This window comes from Musca autumnalis, unplaced genomic scaffold, assembly GCF_047663935.1.
Source record: "Musca autumnalis isolate F117 unplaced genomic scaffold, ASM4766393v1 scaffold_1, whole genome shotgun sequence".
In the NCBI taxonomy this organism is placed as follows: domain Eukaryota; kingdom Metazoa; phylum Arthropoda; class Insecta; order Diptera; family Muscidae; genus Musca; species Musca autumnalis.
The window spans coordinates 141,299,904-141,308,519 of record NW_027411644.1 but is presented as its reverse complement, the minus strand read 5'-3'; the positions used below and the strand labels follow the sequence as shown (position 1 = coordinate 141,308,519).

At 32.7% G+C, this 8,616-nt stretch overlaps 1 long non-coding RNA gene across 1 annotated transcript; it reads right to left on the bottom strand.

The window, feature by feature from the left end:
• Positions 1-1,982: 1,982 nt before the first annotated feature.
• LOC141387078 (uncharacterized) lies at positions 1,983-7,561 on the bottom strand. The gene is made up of 3 exons (XR_012408473.1): positions 7,530-7,561; positions 2,641-7,240; positions 1,983-2,577 (listed from the first exon to the last, which is right to left on the bottom strand). It is a non-coding gene; the product is annotated as an uncharacterized lncRNA (long non-coding RNA).
• Positions 7,562-8,616: the final 1,055 nt, after the last annotated feature.

Genomic DNA, 8,616 nt, shown 5'->3' with positions numbered 1-8,616 from the left:
TCTTAATTCCAAATTTCAGGTTTCCAGCTACATACATACGTTCACCCAAATCCAAATTGCACTAAATTTAGTATCATTTAGTACTTTTCGTACCCATAAGTACGAATTTTCAAAACTACCTCAATTCTACACCCCACCAGTAATCTCAATTCCAAATTTCGAGATTCCAACTATATCCGTTCACCCAAATCCCCATTGTCCCAAATTTAGTACTTCTCATTAACATAAGTAAGAATTTCCAAAACTTCCCCAGTCCTACACTCCAACAGTAATATCAATTCCAAATTTCAGGAATCCAGCTCTATACGTTCACCCAACTCCAAATTGTACTAAATTTAGTACCATTTAGTACTTTTCGTACACTCAAGTTTCCAAAAACCGTTTGGTGCATATTTCTTACTCTTCATCAGTGATCCTCAGTCCAAATTTGAGGAATCAAACTCTATCCGTTCACCCAAATCGAAACTGTACCAAATTTAGTGCTATTTAGTATTTTTCGTACCCTATGTACGAATTTCCAAAACTTCCACAATACTAAACTCCACCAGTAATCTCAGTTCCAAATTTCGAGATTCCAGAGCTATCCGTTCACCCAAATACCCATTATACAAAATTTAGTTCCATTTAGTACTTTCCGTACACATAAGTACTAATTTCCAAAACCACCCTCATATCTCAATCCTACACTTCAACAGTAATATTAATTCCAAATTTCAGGTTTCCAGCTCTTTCCTTTCACCCAAATCTAAATTGTACTAAATTTAGTACCATTTAGTACTATTCGTACACATAAATACGAATTTCCAAAATTTCCCCAATCCTATGCTCCAACAATAATCTTGATTTCAAATTTCAGGATTCCAGCTCTGTCCGTTCACTCGAATCCCTATTGTACCAAATTTAGTACTTTTCGAACACACAAGTACGAATTTCCAAAACCACCCTCATATCTCAGTACTACACTTCACAGTAATCTTAATTCCAAATTTCTGGTTTCCAGCTACATACATACGTTCACCCAAATCCAAATTGCACTAAATTTAGTACCATTTAGTACTTTTCGTACCCATAAGTACGAATTTTCAAAACTACCTCAATCCTACACGCCACCAGTAATCTCAATTCCAAATTTCGAGATTCCAGCTTTTATCCGTTCACCCAAATCCCCATTGTATCAAATTTAGTACCATTTAGTACTTTTCATACACATAAGTACGAATTTCCAAAAGTTCTTCAATCCTACACTCCAACAGTAATCTCAATTCCAAATATCAGGATTCCAGCTCTATCCGTTCACCCAAATCCCTATTGTACCAAATTTAGTACTATTTAGTACTTTTCGTACACATAAGTACTAATTTCCAAAACTACCCTCATATCTCAATCCTACACTTCAACAGTAATATTAATTCCAAATTTCAGGTTTCCAGCTCTATCCGTTCATTCAAATCCAAATTGTACTAAATTTAGTACCATTTAGTACTTTTCGTACCCATAAGTACGAATTTTCAAAACTACCTCAATCCTACACCCCACCTGTAATCTCAATTCCAAATATCGAGATTCCAGCTATTATCCGTTCACCCAAATCCCCATTGTATCAAATTTATTACCATTTAGTACTTTTCATACACATAAGCACGAATTTCCAAAACTACCCTCATATCACAATCCTACACTACAACAGTAACCTTAATTCCAAATTTCAGGTTTCCAGCTCTTTACGTTCACCCAAATCTAAATTGTACTAAATTTAGTACCATTTAATACTTTTCGTACACATGATTGGTAATTTTCCAAACCATTTCCTTTTAGAAGCACCACTTCCCAACCTTGATTTCCATACCAAATTCCTATATTCCTGGGGCCTATTATTGATTTCATTAATTAGTTATCGATTTCTTCAAATTACAGATTTTGAAATTGAATAGTTATGACTGTACATCTCCATATACGATAAAATTCTTAATTGCAAATAAATAGTGGTAGTATGCACAATTTTATTGCACTTTCATTGATTTGCAAACATTTAGTTATTCACGACATCTGTTGCAATGGAAGATAACAAATGTCTTGTCTTTCTATTATTTAGTGGTTTACGGTAAAATAAGTGCGCCTAGAAGTAAACTACAAAATTTGAAATTATGTGTGATCGTTTACGGTATCATGAAGTTATAGCATTGTTAATTTGACACATGTCTTGCAGAGGGCCAACTAAGTGCATAAGTACGTAATAATAATGAAAAATAAGGATTTTTGTTGTTGTTATTTTTTGTGGTTCCAGGACGAATTTTCTAAAACCCAGCCTTATCTCGCACATTTGCATCAACAGTGACCCACTGGTAAAATTTCAAGCTCCTAGCTTTAGCCGTTTTGGCTGGGCGTTGATGATGAGTCAGTCAGTCAGTCAGTCAATCACTTATCACCAAGCTCATTTATATATATAGATTAATCTGCAATATCATATTTATCTCTTCCGATGGCTGCAAGATACTTCTTTCAACTTGGGGGTTCCGTTTTTCCAATATTCGGTAAATTATGTGTCAATCTCTGAACCAAGCTCATCGTTTGGGAAATCTAGTATAAATTTGAATTCTGTTATTTTATTTCAAAAGAAAAAGCTTATCCTGTAATAGTTACCATGTTATGGTCTCTTTTATACTTATTTTACCGATCTTCTACTTTGCTTCTCTCACTTTGCATGCCATGCTTGTGATATCGTGATCTTTCCATTGGAGTTTTGTTCCCTCGGGTCGCATAACGTCAAATGGCTCGTATTCATATGCCGGTGGCATCTTTATCCATCCTGTTAACATGGCCCAACCAACCCAATAATTGCAGCTCGATATGTTTTACTATATCGGTGGGAAGCTCATGGTTTATAGACCGGGTCTTTTTCATACTTCTTTTTAATATCCACAAAACGAAACAGGTTTCCAAACTCAAAATATATTTTTCTTTTGTTTTATATCAATTTACATTGTATTTTTTATTAAAATATATAAATTTTGCCACTATCGACCACTTTCATCTGACATTTATTTTCATTTTAACAATTACTTTTGCAAGAAAACAATTATTTGGGTATATGAGTATTTGATAATTTATTGTGCGGTTACTTATCATTTTTTTTTTTTTCGAACGTTCCCACGCCTCACTTTCCCACCCCTGCCGACCGAGGGGGCGACCTCCCTTTTACGTAGGGATCGCGTACACACCATGATCCGCATCATGATGGTGTATGAGAGGGAAATTGAAAACCAGCTACAGAATTTACTTCATCAGCTAGTTAGTTACTTACTAATACATTTTTATATACTATTCATTTAAAAATAAAATTATGTTAGATTTTATAAGGTCAAGGCTCATGCCAAAGTCTACATTCCAATACATGGAATTAAAATCTACACACATTTTGTTAATAGGATCTCCCATAGAGTAATTCGAGCGGTGGAAATCTCTAAATAAGGGTTGATAGTTTCTAATTGTTCTACAAGGAACATTTATTCTAATAGATGATATTAAGAAATCCGAGGGAATATTACCCATTAAAATTTTATGCACCATCATAGTGTTTAACATTGTGCGTCTACTTTTTAATGTAGGTAATCGAATTAATTTTAACCTGCTTGTATATGAAGGCAAGACAAAATCGCTATTCCAATGTAAACCTCTCAGTGCAAAAAGCAAAAATTGTTTCTGCACTGATTCAATTTTATCAGAATACATTGCGTATTGAGGGTCCCATACAACAGAACCATATTCTAATATAGGTCTTACAAGTGACGTAAATAGTTGTTTTGTTATATAGGGATCTGAAAATTCTTTGGCCCATCTTTTTATAAATCCTAAAACTCCATGCGCTTTATTAACAATAGAAATTACATGATTATTAAATTTTAATTTTCGATCCATCAAAAGGCCAAGATCAACAAATGATGCTACAGTTAATAATTGAGAACCGTTAATATTGTATTGCCTTATTAAAGAAGAAGATCTGGAAAAACACATATGTTTACATTTTTTTAAGTTTAAGTCCATACAGTTGATTTTACACCATTGAAAAAGGATATTTAAATCACTCTGGAGAAGATCAGCTTGCTTTTCCGATTTATGAGTAATGAATAGCTTGACATCATCAGCGTACATTAGCAATCTAGAATGCATTATTGAGTTTGGCAAGTCATTTATAAATAAAAGAAAGAGAACCGGTCCGAGGTGACTTCCTTGCGGAACACCCGATAGCACGTCAATCGATTTTGAGACACATCCATCAAACAAAACTGTTTGTGATCTATTTTGTAAATAAGAAGATATCCATCTTACTAAATTAGTATTAAAGCCCATATAATCTAATTTATACAACAAAAGCCTATGGTTAACCCTATCAAATGCTTTGCTGAAATCTGTATATATTGTGTCAGTTTGATTATGCCGAACAAATCCTTTTATTACATTCGATGTGAATTCTATAAGGTTTGTTATGGTCGAAAGACCACTACGAAAACCATGCTGATATGGACTTAGCATGGGTTGAATTTTATGGGAAATTACAGAAGTAATTAATTTTTCGAACAATTTAGGAATTGCACTTAATTTTGCAATTCCTCTATAATTGGATACATTAGTCAGACTGCCTGACTTATGTAAAGGTACAATATAAGACTTTTTCCATATTGCGGGGAAATGACCGAATTTAAGGGAATAGTTAAACAATAGAGTTAAAGGGGTTGACAATGCAACTGAATAATGCTTCAGAATTAAACTAGGTATTCCATCGGGACCTGGACTTTTAATGGGTTTTAAACATCGCAGACTTTTGGAAACGTCTTGGTATTGTAAGAAAGGCATGTAAATTTCATCAATCTGAGATAATTTATAAGGATATGTATCTCTAATTTGGCAAGATGCACTTGAATAAGTTGTAGCAAAAAATTCTGCAAAACATTCAGCAATATCTGTGTTTTTAGTAAATTCTTGATTATTGAATTTCAATAAAGAGGGCTTAGAAGGTGTTTTTCTTTTTAAATTAACAAAGTCATAGAAGGACTTAGGATTGGACTTAAAATTTTCTTTAATCTTGTTAAGGTACTCATTATATGATCTACGAGATTCTAGCGTATACTTAGACCTAGCTACAGAATAATTGGCGTAGTCAATTGAAGAACCTGACTTTTTATATTTACGAAAAAGTTTATTTTTGGAATTTTTTATAGTTGATAACTCAGGAGTAATCCATGGAAATTTATAAGAATTTGTGACTTTAATAGTTGGAATACATTCAAGCATAAATTTATTTATGATCTCATAGAATTTGTTAATTTTAATATCAAGATCAATATCACTGCTGCAAAGACATACCGATGTCCAGTTAACAGAAGAAATAAGAGAATTGAGTTTCCGAAAATCTGTTTTTTTTATAATTAAGGACAGTTTTTAACACTTTGGACTGATTTTCCCCAAAGGAATGATTATGGGTCATGGTTATACATAATGAGGGATGATGAATATCTTCAAGAATAGAAATTGGTGGAATTCTAATTATTTCAAAATATTGAGTAACATTTACAAATGCTAAATCAAGGATTCTATCGTAACTATTCAGTATATCGTTTATTTGATGAAGATTGAGGTCACAAAATCGACTAACAATTTCGAATGTATCTTGATTAGCATTCGCCCGGGATGTTAGTGGTGTTAGAGCTTCAGAATCTGGTAATAAGAGCCATTTAACAGATGGCATATTAAAATCGCCCAGAACCAAAATTCGATCGGTTTCATTCATATTTCCAACGATTGAACGAACTGATTGCGGATATATGTTTTTTATATATGTCAAGTTGAGAAGAAGGAGGAATATAGGAACAAGTTATAAATAATTTAAAATTGCCTAGTTCAATGGATATACTTAAAAATTCAATATCAGGAATATTATTTATTTCAATTAAATTAGTGGAATAAGAGGAGTCAACTGCAATAAGGACTCCACCACCTTTTTTAGCAACACGATCATTTCTGAATATTTGATATTTCGGACATAAAACTTCACTATTTAATACAGCTTTTTTTAACCAAGTTTCAGATAAAACAATTACATCATAATTAAAACCGAAGCTATCAGTATATAAGCGAGTTAATTTTGTATTTAAACCCCTTACATTCTGATAGCATATAGAAATAGAATTTTTTAGTTTTTTGAAACTGTAGCTGTTCGCGGAGGCAAATGTGCTAACTTGTCGTTTCTTTCCACAAATTCTTTTATAAAAGCATTTACAGGCCAAAATTCTCTCGATATAATTTGATTAAATATTGACTGATTAGTAACAATCCTGAAAGAAGATCTACTTTCCGAAAATGCTGAACGAAGCTTGTAACATTTAAGAAAGTAATCTCCTTGAATACTTGATCTTATATAATCATAAATTTCGTCAGCCGTCGTTTCGGGAGGGAACCTTGACGCAAATACCATTTTCATAGCTGGAGGCATAGATAATGATCTTTGCACAGGTTGTTGGGTATGGCCTACATTGGCAGATGAGCCCCTTGAAGAGACAACAGGCAAGGATGTTGCCAACTCCTGAATACCTTGAGCAGATTGTGAGGTCTTTTCAAGACTAGCACCACCAGTACTCATTAACTCAGGAGATGCTACAACCTCCTTTAACTGCTTGCTTACTTCCAAAGGCTTATCCATCACAACATTGGCGTATAACTGAGCACGACCAGATTCAGTTGTATCAGAAATATTAACTGGATCCGATTGTACTACAGTATCCCGAGAAACACTAGGTTTACGACTAGAAACAGTTTTACCTGTACTCTTTTCGTCGACCTTTTGCGTTTCTGCCCGATAACCGATGGTGACGATGCAAATTCGTCCAAATCCGGATATTTGCTAAACAAATTTGAAACTTTATCAAAACGGGAACAAATTATGGAAAGTTCCCCTTTAATTGAAACTAGTTCGGAATGTAGATTCTTTGCAAAATTGTAAAAATCAGCAGAGATTTTTCTACAATTGGGACAGCACCAACGAATTCCATCATTTTCTTTAATTATGTCAGTAACTATTACTCTCATACGAGCACACTTACAATGCCATTGATCTAAACAAAAGCAACATGTAACACAAACTTCACTATCATCACGAATATTACATATTTCGTATGAACAGACCATGTTAACTATATTTCAGTTTACTAATAAGTTAAAATTTTTTGGAGATTTTGTAGCTGAATTTCTTAATCCTTTAATTAAAAAAAAGCAATCTTTGGCAACTCTGTTTTGATATGATAACCAAGCTGTTACAACAACACAATAAGCTAATGTAACAGAATATATGCACAAAACGAAATAGCCAATTAGACAAATTCAACACAAAAAAGCAGCTTATTAGCACAAATGTAATTAATAACACTTCACCAATTAGCACAATATTTAGACAATAAGTTATTTAATAATTTTAATAAACTTTTAATAACGTATACACGCTAATTTAATTAAAAATTTAATTTTTTTAAAAAATGCACAGAGCACACAAAAATTTGACACTACAGCGAACAGGGTTGCCAGCCAAAAAACTCATGACAATATTATGACAAAGATCGGATCTTTCACGACTTCATTGCACTCATGAAAATTCGATGAAAAAGATCGGATCTTTCACGACTCCCTTTGCACTCATGCAAAAGAACCAGTGAAATCATGATTTCACATGGAACCATTTAATTTTGCTGGGCATCCTTATTACGGTTGTCGTTGTCGTATCAAAAATTGGAAGTTGACTAACGACTATTTGGTATTAGTACATATTTGTAATAAAAGCAAAAATATACATTTTTAAAGATTTTGTATAAAATTGTTAGTAGGTCATTTTTAAACTTTTCATCCAGAACAAAACCCAACCCTACAGTTTTTACAATCAAAATAAACATTTGGCTCAGACGTTTGTGCAGTCGTTGTCGTAGTGTTATTTTTGGTACCACGTAACATTTACGACAGCGACAATTTTTTCTTATACAAAATTAAAAAATATATATTTATTTTTTAAATGGTAGATTATATTGTAAAATGAGGACTCTGACAGATTTGCTATAGAAAGTTTGTCATCTGACAAAACACGAGTTTTTTCTTAGGAAAATAAATAAAGGTAGTAAAATGTATTTATTTTAGTTGTTTTCCAATATACATATTTTAATAATTATTGCCTAAAAATTATTTTGAAATTGATTTGATTTTCTTTTTATATTAAATGCTGTTTATATTAGAGCCTTTTGACGTATATGTATGTAATGGAATTGACATTTAAAACCCAGTGGGTTTGTTAAATCCGGTTATATATAAACGTACTATTATGTCGTAAACAAAATTGGCCACATCTCATCGTTCCTCAACCGATTTGTCGTATCAAAAAATAAATGTTTTTAACCCAAAAAATTCATCCTAAGAATGATGAAAGGGGTTTATTCTATATTTTATGGATCTAAGATGCTGTAAAATACAAAAATGTCTGTAGTATATTATTTTTCATCATATACAAAATGTAAACTACGCCTACGACTACGCCAACCGTAATAAGGGTGAATATGATTGGTTTTCGGAAAAGGTAGAGAAGAC